Raw genomic sequence first — 15,032 nt, forward strand, 5'->3', positions numbered from 1 at the left:
CCGTCCACTCGCAGATTCTCCGGGATGTCTTAATTCCCTGTAATGCGATCTGCAGCGGCGATTGCGGCCAATTGCGGCGCCACCCCGTCTGATTATGGCTGTTGTTGGACTCGACTCCGAATCTTGATGGAAATGCGGTCATCTACATCTCGGGAACGACCGGTCTTTATTGCAATTCCGGATAAATGGCCTGTGCATCTTTATGCAGAACTGAGATTTGATAGGTGGCTTTGTTCTCGAGCTTTACAACATTTATTTTTGTACACTTCTTTCAAGAAAAATTGGGTACAGAATTCTTCCTTTAAGTGTTTAGAGACTTGCAATCTTTCCTTCGTTTCGTTCATATTTTAACGTCAATCCAGGTTCAGGTCGTTTATAAATAATTTTTTTAGTTAATGACATATTTGAAATCTTTGTCTTCGGTCAGATGAAAATTAGCACATATTTCTTGCAAAACGTGTCATTTCACTCCTACTTAGCTCAAGTAGGACAAAAGCATACGCGAAAATGTTTCATCGTTTTTCCTTGAGCCGCCTATTTGCTAGAAAGCCGGCGAAAAGCATGTTCACAGTACGGCTGATGGACGTTTCACTGGCAACATGCTCTATGGCCATTTTTTCTCAGATTTTTCCCTCGGAATCCGTGCCAGAGCATCCGGTATTAAATTTTGCAAAAATCTACTCTGCCCCCGGCTTTTCTCTCTCTCTCTCTCTCTCTCTCTCTCTCTCTCTCTCTCTCGGTCTTGCACGCTAAATCAAACTATACAGAGCTTTAATCATTTTTTCTCGCGTCACTTTATTTGTACGTAAAGTTTCATAATTTAGTAACTTCGTGATGTTTGGGGACAGGCGGCCATAACTTCAACTTCAGGAAGAGTAACACGCCGCTCTGGTATTTTATTACTGCCATGCCGTCCGGACTATTATGTTCCGAGTATGAAACTGCATTTATGTTTATATTATTCCTGCTTGGCTCGAGTGTGTTTAAAGTCAGAAATATGTGAAAGATTAGTGGAAAAACAGTAGCGCCCAATATTAGATTTCATAGAAAAAATCGGAGTGAATTCGAAACAAAAAACAAGCGATGCAATTATAAAAGCTTGCACAGAGCGCGTTGTTTGCCTTTGTCCTTTCTCTGCATTATTGTGCAGCCAAAAAAATTGTTGAATTGATACAAAAGAGAGAGATCCAGGTTAAAAATACTTCGAAGCCAATAATCCTGTTTTTTTTTTAAGGTTTTCACAAGGCAAGCTCGTTTTATTTTCACGACAGTATTTTGACAGAAAACTCTTTGTTCCAAGATCCAAATAGAATATCCCAGAAAACGTGTCTCGTTATTTTTAACAGGAAAGTTCTATATTTGTTCTCGAATCGATGTTCCAGCTGCCAGTTCCTTTCTCCGCGAGCGATAGAGCTGGGTGTTCTCTTATTTTTAACAGAGAAACTCTATTGTTGTACCTGGATCAATATTATTAACACAATAATCCTGTTGAACGATCATGTAATATTAGAAAGTAAACAATACAATAGTTTCAACCGAGGAATATTCACTTTCCAAACATACATTGCTCTATATTTAACAGAAAAATTCCTGTTCGTCAGATTAATCGTCACTGTAAAAATTCTCTAGTGTAGCAATGACAAGCTCTACCATTTCGAATAACAATTTTTAAGTAGCATTTAGAACATTCGACTCCGGGGATACTGTCGCAACAATTCCCAGAAAATTTCAATTCCTTTTCTAGCACAACTACTTCAACTATAGCAACCCTAAATACTCTGAACCAAAACATCCTCAGAAAAAATTCTCACAGCCGAAGGTCATCCTAAAAGACCATCCCCGTCCCCGAAGTTTTCGTTGCGCTCGCTTCCATTTGCATCGGACGTTTCGCAACGACTGTCCAGAACAATGGAGTCGGCCAGACAGTATAGCAGAGGTTCCCGATCTTGTCTCTAGCTCTAACATCCAAACCTGCAAAGCTGCCTGGAAAATCGGCGCCCGGAAAAACCATCGAACACAGCCTCGGAAATAGCAACGACAGAGAAAGAGAGAGACACACACATACACACACGCAGAGAGAGAGAGAGAGAGAGAGAGAGAGAGAGAGAGAGAGAGAGAGAGAGAGAATGAAACAAACACGTCAGGGCCACGGGACAAAAGCCATCGTCCCAAAGAGAAAGGGGAGGGGGAGAGGGAGGAGACAGAGAGAATTTCACAGGCGACGCCCTCTCGATTGTCCTGGAACGGACGCTTGACACTTGGCGCGTATCGTTACGACGTTCTGCACGCTGGCTCTGAAGCGTCGCGACGCGGAAACGGCTCCTTTGTATACGATTTTTTTCCCCCCTCCCTCTTTCGACCAACCCCGCCGTCGACGGCTAGCTAACCATCGCCAGTCGGTTTACGACCCCGACCATAATCCCGCTCCGCTGTCTCGGAACCGTTCCCGACGACTGACGCCGATTTTAGCCGCTCGTTAACTGGAAACGATAAACCAACCCTCCGACGATATTCGACGAATTTTGGAACTCGTTTCTGGGGCCGCAGCATTTTTTACAAATTCTTCTTCCGTTTTATTTGGTCTCTATCGATTTTCCTGGGGGGTGGTCTTCGGAACATGATTTTTATTTTTTAATTTGGACCAGGATTCGCTGAAATGATTTTTCGGTACAGGTTCGGGAGTTGTCACCCTTTGATGTACACAATGTTTTATTTTACTGTTCCATTCTGTTTCACGAGTGGAGTACTTTTAACAATTTTATGCAATTATTATTATTTTGAAATTGTCGGTTGTCCGTTATTTTCTGTCGTTGGTACAGATTTGTGAGATGGTTCTTAGAACGTGATTTTTATTTGAGAATTGTAAAGGTAATTGTTTTTTTATTTGGTTTCTAGGGATTTTGGTGGTGGTCTCTGGAACACGATTTCGATTTCAGAATCGTGAGGATAATTATCTTGAAATACAGACAGAGGTTGTTTGAGGGGTTAGCGAAGATGACGGAGCTCATCAGCGAGCACCGGAGGGTTGAATCTCGCGAGATGCCGCGCGATAGAATCGCAGGGGGTGGAGCAGCATCGTCGACCCGGAAACATTTAACGGCATAAGCGCCACGACAATCGAGCTCTGCTCGACTGGCTGGAGTTCTGCCGCGACGCTGACGCCACGAATCGCTTCGAATCAAATATTAATATTCCGCCGGACCTACCCCCTCGTCTGCAACCCCGACTCCAACAGCCCTGTCTCAACGGGGAAATTGTCGAGACCGCGGAAAAATGAATGAACTGCGAAACGCGTTATTCGGAGTAAGCCGCTGCCATTATTTTCAGCGAACCACCCCCGGCGAAACTCACCCTCTATCATGGTTATTTCCGAGGCGTCGAGTCTCGCTATCACGACAATTCTTACTATTGTTTCTGCGTCTAAAAGTATAATCAAAATAGACTAGAAACATGCAATCTTATCAATGCAAATGCCTCTTTGTATTTCCACCCCCTGCTCTATAATATTACGGATCTTCGATTTGATGAAATAAAAAATGAAAAGTTACGATGTGCAACACCGGAAATACTCCTCCAGCCTTTTTCTGTTTTGCTGATCCATCATTCGCGCAGCTTGGCGAGGTGCGCTGCCAAAAATTATGGAAGATCGAACGGTTCCGGATTACCGAATTTCCATCAGTACGGAAATGGCCTGGTTAACTGATTATCCCAGCAGAGTATGAAAACTCTGGTGTGCCTATTGTCCCGCGGGGACGAAAGAATGGGAAAACGGAGCGAGCTCGTTTCGGGAGAACAACTGTGCCCGAGAACATTCGTTTCCCGACAAGGAGCCTGACATAACTGGGAATCTTCGACGGCCGAGAGCTCGATCGACGTTTCCGCGGTTTAACGAGATCTCGACGGCCGTTTCGCCGGCGAATTTCCGTCTCGCCGACGATTCAATCGAATTTAACGTGCTCTCTCGGCGGATATAATTATCCCGCATTTGCAACTGCTTCTCCGATTACTTATTATTGGAAGTAGACCGCGGGTCTTTCGGCGAAATCTTATGACTCCGGGAATTGAATATACATTTGTTCCTGTCGGAGAAGTTACCTCGTTTTATGGCAAAAATATCCTAACCCTGCAATATTACGCTCCGAAATATTCCAGTTTCGAGCGTGTATAAACAAGGGAATTCTTCTAAGATCGGCAACAAATCGCGAGCGGTGTTATTCATCTCGGCAGGTCGATGAAATCATTTCGCAATCGAGGCGTCGGCCATGATGCTTCCTCACGGCGCAAGAAACTGCCGGCTGGAGACGAGGTGCCGAGTTTATCGGCGATGGTATCGGGAATACATCGAATTCCCATTTTTCGTCTCCTCTTTCATTTTCGCGTTACCTTTCCCCCAACCCACCCAGCGAAAGGTGCAAGACGGAGGGAGAAATAGACAGAGAAAAAGCGGTCACGACACGTTTTGCATTCGTCCCGGCTCGTCGTCATGATCTACAAACCTCCCTATACGTGTCTCTGAATTGCCGACGGTGTACTGCCATAATTCACTCAGGGTAATACACTCGCAGTCGCTCGAACACCGAACGTTCGATTTGCGAAAAATTGTCGATATTCAAACTGTTATAATTTCGTAAATAAGGGTCGTACGATAACGAGTCTGATCTCGTTTCAAAGCTTGAAGTGTCTACTTTTACAGTTCGTTGGTCATTTTCTGTTGAAAGGACTCAACATTTTTTGCTATTAAATTTTGAAGACATATTCATTTTCGAACACAGGAAGAATTGAAACAGCTGTAAAAATCATGAAAAATTTTTCACGGAGATGAATCTACCACGGATTTGAAGATTGAAGCTTCCTCTTTCCAACCACGTCTTAAAAATTGATCTATGATTTTTTTTCAGTCGTTCTATGAAACTTGTAACGGAAGGTGTACCGTGAACTTTGTATTAATACACCATGAGGATTTTACACGACGAAACTTGTGCTCCGTTTTCGTTCCACAAAATGGCCAGAAAAAAAACCGTGGATCAAATTTCAAAGCATCGTTGTAAAGAGGAAGCTTCGCTCTTCAAATCCACGGTAGATCCGTTCAGCAAGAAAATTTTCCTCGAGAGAAAGTTTCGACTCGGTCTCGGAACGCGATTGTCGGAGTACAAGGCCTCGGTTCCAAATAAAACTTTCAGCATCGGTCGTTTCGAACGGGTAAATCGCTGCGAAAGTAATTTACAGAATGCCGGGAACGGTCGCCAGTTGCCATTTGAAAAGACAGAAATTCTTCGGGAACGACGGGGATCCACGTCTTAATGAAACCACGGGGTAAGAGGCCATGAAATTTCAACGGGGCCGGCTCGTAAATCGCTGAACGAGCAATCCGACAACCGACGGACAGTTATGGCCGCGCGCGGTCTTATGATGTTCCACGCTCCTGCCCGAGTAATTAATACACGCTCGTCTTGATTCGGACCCGATTGGTTCACGGTATGTTGCGCTAATCATTTTCTATATAATATTTCACAATTCACATTTCATTTTAACGCTGAACCTACCATCCCCTGTCAAATAACAAGTTCTGTATATATATGTTAACAAATCTTATTCTGTTTCAATTCACAGCCTCCACTAGTTAACCCTTTGCACTCGAAGCTATCTCAACTCCAAAAACGAAACATTTCTTCCGACCTAAAATATTTCCCTTCTACATACTTTTTTTTCGTGTTATACATACGAAAATGGTGCAATTTACTCGTACAATTCTGAAGTGTTTAGTAATTTTTTAAATACAAATAAATTTAATAATGTAAAAGATATTTTGAATAATGATCTTACAGCAATTTTTAGTGGCGCCTTGCAGTCGCCATTCGAGTGCTAAGGGTTAAATGCTGAATTGAACGCATCATATTTTAAATCTTCCTATTCGAGCCCTCACTGCAATAAAAGTCGTACAAAAATCTAAATAAAATGCAATTCTGTTATTTCCACAAAGCCTTTTGTGTTAGTGGTTTTTAGGGTTCGGTAGGAGTAGAATTAAATGAGACCAGGATAATTCATAAAATTACGGAAGAATACACATTGTTCATCGAGATTGGAGAGCAGAGAGTCGAGGCAGTAATCGAAACGTCTGCGAGAACGATCCCGCGCGAAGGAGAACTCTGGTTTCGGGTCTCAACAGACGTAAGCCTCGATCCTCCTTCACCGCTTCCTCCGGTTCTAGAGTATTGAAGTGTCTCCCGAGTGTCTCAATCTGTTTATTCGATCCCGCCGGTTCGTGTGGATAAAAGACGAAACCGGAGAATGTATCCCCCGACACGTGTTTTGCTTAGGCTCGTTCTGCCATCCAATCTAACCGGGAGGCTGCTGCGAAAACGTAATCTCTGGCTCGGCCAACTCCGAGATCCTTACATACAACGTATCAGGAGCTTTGCACCGTTTCAACCCTAATCTCTGTTTGGCCTGTCAATCTGACTTGGACCTGTGCACACTTATAACTTGTCAAATTATGGACCGGGCAATAATTTAGTATTCCAAAGTCGTTGTCACTTGCTGATCTCTTTTTTGGTGGGCATAATTTATCCGAAATATTTCACGAATTCCTAAGCTTCTTTAGATAACTCTTGACTTCTCAGAAATCTTTTACCGATTCCTAAGCAACAAATTTTCGGCCCAATTTCGTGTAATCAATTAATTCGAGCGATTCGAACAGCATCAGGGGTGGCTGATCATTTCTTGTGGAGGGTTCTTCGGTTCTGAAAGACGAATGGGCAGCCAGAAAGGGAAACGATAAGGGATAAGAGAGTCCCGGCGGCATCGGTAGGCGGTTTTAGCGCGTTAGGTGAATCGCGGCGGGAAAACCGGCGATAGCAGATATTGGATTCGAAATGTCGAGCAGGCAATATCCTCGAGGCCTCTCCCTTTGCGTTCCCTCTCTTTTCCTCTGTCGGTGGAAACCTCGTTGAACGGGCATACTGGAATGGAGCCATGAAAAACCGTGGGTTTTGCATGCCGAACCGCATGGCGCTCGATATTCCGATATCCTGATATCGGCTGATGCCTCGGAGTGTTTCTTCTCCGGACGTCTTTCGCCCACCGGATGCACACACACACACACACACACACACACACACAGATACACTCCCGCTCTTGTCCCGAGGGAATTTATTATCCCGTTCGGGATCTACCCTGCAGCTTCCCACAGCGTCGAGCCGAAACCGTGGGTGTATCGATTATCGATAAATTATCCGTATCTTATTGATACTTAAAGATATAGCGACAATGTCGTTAAAAGATATCAGCCCGGCGAGCAAAAGTGGCTGAGGTATTCCACTGCGTGTTGGCTTATTAATTTTTCTTGGGATTTATTGGAGGAGAGTATTTCTCACGGTGGATTGTAATTTGTAAATAATTTTACGGAGGAGAAGATTGTCGATGGAGACTGCTGGGGAAAATAAAAATTAATTTCTGTGCGAGCATGCTTATGCATCTCGTGTGTCAGAGATTTTCCAACACCTTCTCCGGGCTTTTCTCCATCGTATCGCCGTGTTTCCAGAGTTATTCAATATTTCGACGGGTACCGCGTTCTATCTGATCGCCGAGTCGACTACCAATAGGAAGATTTCTGCTCCCACACTCTTGGCAGCCGTTCTCTACCGACGCTCCTATTCTTTTGGATAAACAAGTTTCGACCAGGCTTTACGGTTCCTACGTGATTCCGTTGGTTTCTCTCGGATCGCGGTTTTCCACTGCTCGTTCCACTCGATTTTATTTATTGCTCGAGGAGCCGGGAATGCCTGCTTTAACTGTTTGCCGACAGATCTAGATTCTCTGGGACTTAATGCTTAGACGATCCTCTTGGCATACAAATTTTTACGATTTTTCCTCAGGACTTTCTTCAGACATTTCGAAAACAACGTTTAACGCCATCTATTATACAACCTGCTCGCGCTTCTCTGCTAAAAAAAATACTGAAACGAAGTTCAGATATTGAACAATCCAACGCACCAAAGTGTATTTCAAAATCTTCCTTCGTTCTCCCACAAAAAATTCGGAAAGATGCTCCTGAATGGGAAAGTCCAAAAAGTGCACTCCTTCAAAGCTCCATGAAAACATTCTCAATAAATTCCTAATTAAAAATGGACGAAAAACAAAAATATTGAAGTAATATATACACATTGAGGAACACGATGCTCCAAATTGCATTTAAAAATCTTTCCTGTTTCGGCCGTAAAAAATTCCAAAAATGCCTTCAAATTCGAAACAGGCCTCGCAATCTCATTGCGTGTGTCAGTTGTACAATAAACCGCGGAAAAAGAACCCGAGGAGTAAGTATCTGACGTAAGAGGAGAAATGAAAAGGTCCATGGTGGAATTCTATACAAGTCCACAGAAGCAGCCTCGAGGGATCGGAAGCGTTTCTCGAAAGGATTAACTTCTCGTTTATGCGACAAGTTTTCCCGGCAACGATACAGCTTCCTCCCCCCGCGTTTTCCCTGCTCGTTCACGGCCCCTCCATCTGTGCCACTTTCAAAGTCCCCTGGCTACACACTTTCCTACTTTCGGCCGCGTTCAAGATTTCCGAACTTTTTCCAGCCCGATGTGGGTCAGATTTTTCCATGAAACGCGCGCCGCGCCGAGAGGGGAAACCGGGGTTTCCTTTCCTTCGTTCCCTCTGCTCGCGTTTTCCACCGCCGGAACAGTCGTTCTGGAAAACGTCTTTGTTCGCATACACGATGCGGTAATCGTTCCTTCTCCGTCCTCCCTGCGAGAGCGACGGAAACCGCAATATTCGAACGATCAAACAATTTCAACTTCTCTGACCTCTGACTGATGAGACCATAACATAGTTCGTTTTCCTTTCGTTTTCCTGTTCCAAAAGCTGATATTCCACATTTTTCTTCGAGCCAGAAAACACACCTACGACAAAGTTCGTGCGGTGACAGTGGTCTTAAACATTTTTTAAGCATACTTAAGCGTCCATAATGTTATTAAAAAATATACCATCGTATTCTGGAGAGTCCACAGAATCGTTCCGCGCAAGGAACATTTGTGTACCATTCACTGTCGGAGTATGAAAAATTCTTAACCCCGTAGAAACACTCTGTTCTCTCGGACTATTCAGAAAATTTTCTAAAATCTATTGAACTGTTCTACGTAGCTCAATTATCCAGTTGTAAGAAGCGTGAGAAATCCTACGATTACTAATTGCTTGTGATTAAAGGGATGCAGGGGAGGAGCAACACAGAAGCCTGCCTATTCTCTTCGGGATTCTCTGTCGGATTGTAAAACGAACCTCGGCGACGCTCAAGCTTCGGGAAGATTGTAATTCCCACTCGGACAAGCCGATCGTCCCGCGACGCGCCCGGACAGATGTCATTACGATTTCGATTACCCACCCCGAGTCCCGTACCCCTCTACCACCAGCACTGTTTCACCCACGAATATCGAATAAATAAAATTCCGGTCGTATCGGTGCGGGTGTATGTGTCGCGTACGTGCTCGGAATCCCGTGTCACCGGCGCGGCGCCGCCACAGACGTTCTTAAAAATTGATCGGTGAGTGTGATTAGATGTGCTCCCTGAACCCGACATGCTCCCCTCGGACCGTCGCGGACACATAAATTCTTCAATCTCGCCGAGACGAGCATTTTATTCTATCCGATTCCCGCGGCCATTATCATTCTTTTACGGAATTCAAGCGGACCTTCTGTCATCGAGTCTGATCCACAGGTCGGGAATTTTTTCCGAGAGATCGGAAATTGATTTTTCGATGCGGTTTGCAGGGTTGAATTACCTAATCTTCATGCTACATTTCGGTATTTTTTTTAGCGGAAAAATCTAGAGACATTTTGCGGCAGGCGGTGTCGAAAGTTAATTTGTGCTGTATAGACAAATGAATTTTTTTGGATTGGGCTAATCTCGTTGTGCACAATTTTTCTCGAAGTCTAATATTTTGTACGGTGAAAGTAACTTTCATACGATGTATTAAGAAACAATAGTGGCCGTACGCTAAGCGCCACCAATCATTAAACCGGACAAATACGCGACCGGAATTGAATCGATTGGCTCGAAACCCTACGGAAAACGGGGCGACCTGGAAATTGGCATAGTCCGTCGGCCAAACAACAACGGCGAAACAAATGAACCTATCGGCGATGTTTGCAGACAATATTGCTCGGGGTGGGTTACGAAACGCGTAGTGTTTCGCGCGGCGCTTTTTTATCGCGCGAAAACCGTTGCTTTCGGCGGCGCCGTTCTTTTAATCGTTTTAAATGGTAATTTTTATCCGTAATACGCGGCCGCGCGGAACGCAAATGTGTTTTCCCTATAAATTTTCCGAGGCTGGCGTTTGATATCTGCCCGGTGCCGAAAATAATCGAGCGATTCGAAGCGTGGCGGTGTTTTAATGCGTTTTTCGGCGTAACCACGCGTTATTCGGACCTGCCAACCGGCTTTAATCATTTTCAAACTGCCCCTCGACTCTCCTGTTAACGCTAGGCGCGTCAACATTTGTCGATCCGCATTTTTTCACTTTACAATCGGGAATTTTAATAATTCATTCGAGCTAAGTATCTCTCTATTTTCGGTATCTTTCAAATTTTGAAAACAGCAGTATCCTCTCGGCACAGAGGCTCAGGATAAAATCGCCACCAAATTTTTTCACTTAACAATCGGGAATTTTAATAATTCATTCGAGCTAAGTATCACTGTATTTTTGGTACCTTTCAAATTTGAAAAACAGCAATATCCTGTCGGCACAGAGACTCAGGATAAAATCGCCACCAAATTCTGTCACTTTACAATCGGGAATTTTGATAATTCATTCGAGCTAAGTATCTCTCTATTTTCGGTATCTTTCAAATTTTGAAAACAGCAGTATCCTCTCGGCACAGAGGCTCAAGATAAAATCGCCACCAAATTTTTTCACTTAACAATCGGGAATTTTAATAATTCATTCGAGCTAAGTATCTCTCTATTTTTGGTATCTTTCAAATTTGAAAACAGCGATATCCTCTCGGCACAGAGGCTCAGACGGTAAAATTAAATTCAAAAATATTGAAAACAATAAATCCAGAATTTAAGAAAAGAAAATTGAATTTTAAAGGGGCTGCAGATTATTAGAAAAATTGTGATACATTCGATTAAATTCAGTCTTGCAGAATTTTTCCAAGGTAACGTCGAATGCAGAACCGAGACCCGATGGGGCGCGAAAATTCGCTGTTTTCGCGTTTGATACGGCTCGGCCCGTAACTACACCGTATCGCATTCGAAACGGCGCGTCGCGCGAGTGTAACTCGAAAACACGATACGCTCCGACAGAATTGAAACACGGAGAAGTTAACGGCCCCGGCGCCTTCCATTCCGTTCGACTCCCAGAAATTCCGGAATCTGATTACACCACTCGTAAACTGCCCGGCCGTTCGACGGCGTCGACCGTTTCCACGTTAGAAAACAGTTAACGTCGAGCCGGACCTCGATTTACATTCGAATTTCCCGCCTCGGCGTTCGCCGAGGAACGGTGCTCGCGGGGTCGAATAACTCGGTTGGAAAAAGTCGCACGGCGGCCAATCGATGTTGATTTTGCACGGTAAGAAATGGACTTTCGATTAGCGTGAACGTAGTTCCGGTAAAAAATTCTGTTCGCTCGGTACAACGTCGCGAAGCTGAAGAACATCTACGGATGAAAATGAGTCTGAACATTGTCAGGGTTCTATTTGCCCTCTTTTAATTTCTCGCGGAAGCGATGTAAAATGTGATCGAAAGTAGACACTCTACGCTTTCAAGCAATTTTTTAATCACATCGGCGCTACTAGGCCTCGTTTTTCATAGTGAATCGTGACTTTTCGAACAGGGTAACTTTGTCGTGAGAAACTCGTCAACATTTAGGCACTCTGTGTTGATCGGTGAAGTGTCGAAGCAAAGATCGATGGATCGTCGAATAATTTTTGAGTCGGCCGCGGCGCAGGTAGCCCGGGAGAGAAGGTTAATTGCGACAGGTGCGTCGCAGAGTTTTTGCAGGTGGTTTACGACGGGGACAGCAGGGAACCTGCACTATTAATCAACGTTAAGGGCGCAAGCCATCGGTGCAGCAGAGCTAGTTAGAAATTCTCGGGCCGGCGTCGCTCGTAAAACCGACACCGTTGACGTTTCCGCGGCCGCGGCGTTGATACTGTTCCCGAATTGACGTACTGCGGGATTAATAATTAATCGTCCGATCACGCGATACATTTTGAACGAGGCATCGGTCCGCATACTAATCGCGGCATCAGGACCCGCCGCAAAAGGTTCATAGGGAAACGACACACGCACGCACGTGCATGCATGCATGCATGCACGTGTTACACTTTCCGAATTACAAGGCGGTCTCGCGTTCATTAATTCGGAGATCCGACGCGGGAGAGGGTCGCGAACCAGCCGCGTAAACTTCGCGATGAACGGCGCACCTAATCGATTTATCTCGCGGGACTGAAGCGATACCTACTCCGAGAGGAGGTGCCTCGTAATCTTCTGTGAGAACCCGCCTTGTTGAAAATTATAACAAGTTTACCGTGGATTTTCTGCTTAATGGGTGAAACGCAAAATTCTTAGCAAAATAATTCGAGGGTTCTGTGATATCAAAGGGTTCGTTTTGCAAATCGAAAGAGAATTTCGAGGGAGGCGCTCCTCGGGGCTGTTGCTCCGCACCCCGCAACCCCTGAATTACGACGGTTAAATGGGACAATTATCTCGCGATCGCCTCGGCCTGAATTAAGACGGAGAGGGTGATTCCGCCGGGTAGTTTACGACGCCGATCTCGCAGCCCTCTCGCCCCCCTCGGCTCCCAGCGAGCGATGAACTCCGATTAATAAGGTGGCACCGGGACCGTTCGCGTAACCATTATTTCGTGTTAATAGAAGCTGGGCTGCGGACCCTCTATTCTCGATCCGATATCCCAGAGTTCCGAACCACCAGCCGCTCTGGCCTCGGTGTTTGGGATTTATGAGCGGCACGCTTCAGCACTGCCGGAACTTCTCCATGGAAATCCGGGGGTAGATTCTGGTGATGTTGAACAGACCTGTTTTGGATAATGGCCGATCCTACCGAGAGCTGGTTAGGGCTGTAGGCGGGGGAATTTAGTATTGAGAGTTCCAGTGGAATTGGATGGCATTGAACAGACTTGTTGGAGCTGCCGGCTGGTTCTACTGTGAGCAGATTTCACGTACAATTCGGGAATTTAATATCGCGTCGCGTGAACGTGGCCACGTGTTCGCAGTAGAATCAGACGCATTTGATCAGACCTGTTTCATTTCACCAGGCACTCCTGCGGCGATAATTAGACCGGATTTTATGCATTCGTGGCAAAAATTATTTTAATAAAATTATTAAAGACAGAAAGAAATTTCCAAGTTGTTTCAATTTCCTGTAGCAGGTGCAAACAATTTTTATTTTGCATAAAAACTCGCAATAAAAAAATGTTTACTGTTTACTGTTTTAAAGGGGCCGACCATATTCGTCTGATTCCACTGCGAATACGTAACATGTGTACCAACAAGATACTTTGCAGTGGATTTTGTCTTATGCGTTCTATCGGAGAAAGCACGGAGCATTAAACATTTCCATTGTTAAGTGTACGAGTCAAAAGGGGAAGAAATTCGCTGAGCAAAGGATAGAGGCTATAGAGGGAACCATTACTTCAGAATAATGGCTTTTTTTCACAGAAAGAGAGACTCACTTAAGGGACGTAAGGGTCGCCTTGACTTTTTCCCAGAAGGATAAGAATACTTTCCCGCGATATCATCCGGCGGCTGTTGGTATAAATAAAGGAATCTGTGTAGTCGTTGAATGCCGTTAATAACCCTGGAAAAAGAGGGTTTCCTCGTCTACCGGAGATCTGTAATGATTATTCCCTTACCGCTCGTAAAAACAACTATTCCTGCGATTTATACTTCTCTTTAACCTTAATTCTACGTTCCATAACGCGTCCGTCCTAAATGCATTTACATTTACACTTATAGAAATTGCAATTAAATCGAAAGATAATCTTTAATGAAACGGTATTCTCGATATTCTAGAACCGGTCAAATAATATTCAGCGGAACAAATCGAAAAAATGTGTAATTAAATACTGTACTTTGCATTCCCATTTCTACAGAATATTTTATGAAATCCGGAATGAAAAAAAAATTGGCATTTATTAATATCAACGTGTCCTCGCATTTTATAAATTTGCACACACAAATACGTAAAAATCCCTCATTTCACCAGCATCCGAATTTCAACCACCATTTTCCAGAGTCACAACAAGATTAAAATTCGAGCTCTGACAATGTGCACGGTCGTGACAATTAGGTGCAGCAATCGCAGTGTGAACTGCATCAGCTCGTTCGGAAGTGCCTGGAATCGCTGATATCTCGAGGGCCGGGGGAAGGAAGGATAAAAAGCTGGTTCCCATCGGTTTCGAAGGACCTCCAAATCAGGATTCACCCGAAGGTGCGGTGTTTGCGTTCGCGTCAGCAAAAATCTTCTCCGCCGAATGTCGCAAGCTCCTCGATTCCTTTGTTACCGTAATTTTATTAGAGCGATGCAGCCACTGATTTCCCGGAGTCCAGGGCGGCGTTCCGTCCCCTCCGGACAAGATTAATTTGCGTCCTGTCTCGTGTACGTGTTAGCCAAGATGACCGGCCGTGTCTGCCCGCTTCCCCGGGAACATATAGTCGAATATGAACTGCGAATATCGAGTCTGCAATTCTGCAATCTATTACGCGGCGTCCTGGAACTTGGACAAGTTGACGGGCAAACTAATTCGCATATTTTACTCGGGCCGGTGCGATCGACAATTCTGAGCCATAGTTGTTCGACATGCGATTCTCCGGACAAATGGATTTGTGCTTTTCATGCGGATTTCACGAATACACGAGAGAAATAGGTGGGGGAAATTTTGAACAGCGAGTGGACCGAAAGAAGCTGGGAATAATGATACATTGTTTGGAATTTGTGAAACAATTATTAGAGGAAAGAACAAGTCTCTGTTCAGCTTCTATTCATACACACACACACATAAACATGG

The 15,032-nt window shown here is 44.5% G+C and overlaps 1 protein-coding gene across 1 annotated transcript in view; it reads left to right on the plus strand.

Annotated features, from left to right (window-relative positions):
* The window catches only part of LOC143356905 (uncharacterized), a 36,523-nt gene that overhangs the window by 7,222 nt on the left and 14,269 nt on the right, over nt 1–15,032 (plus strand). The window lies entirely within an intron of this gene.

The sequence above is a fragment of the Halictus rubicundus genome, chromosome 9, assembly GCF_050948215.1.
Source record: "Halictus rubicundus isolate RS-2024b chromosome 9, iyHalRubi1_principal, whole genome shotgun sequence".
Classification (NCBI taxonomy): Eukaryota; Metazoa; Arthropoda; class Insecta; order Hymenoptera; family Halictidae; genus Halictus; species Halictus rubicundus.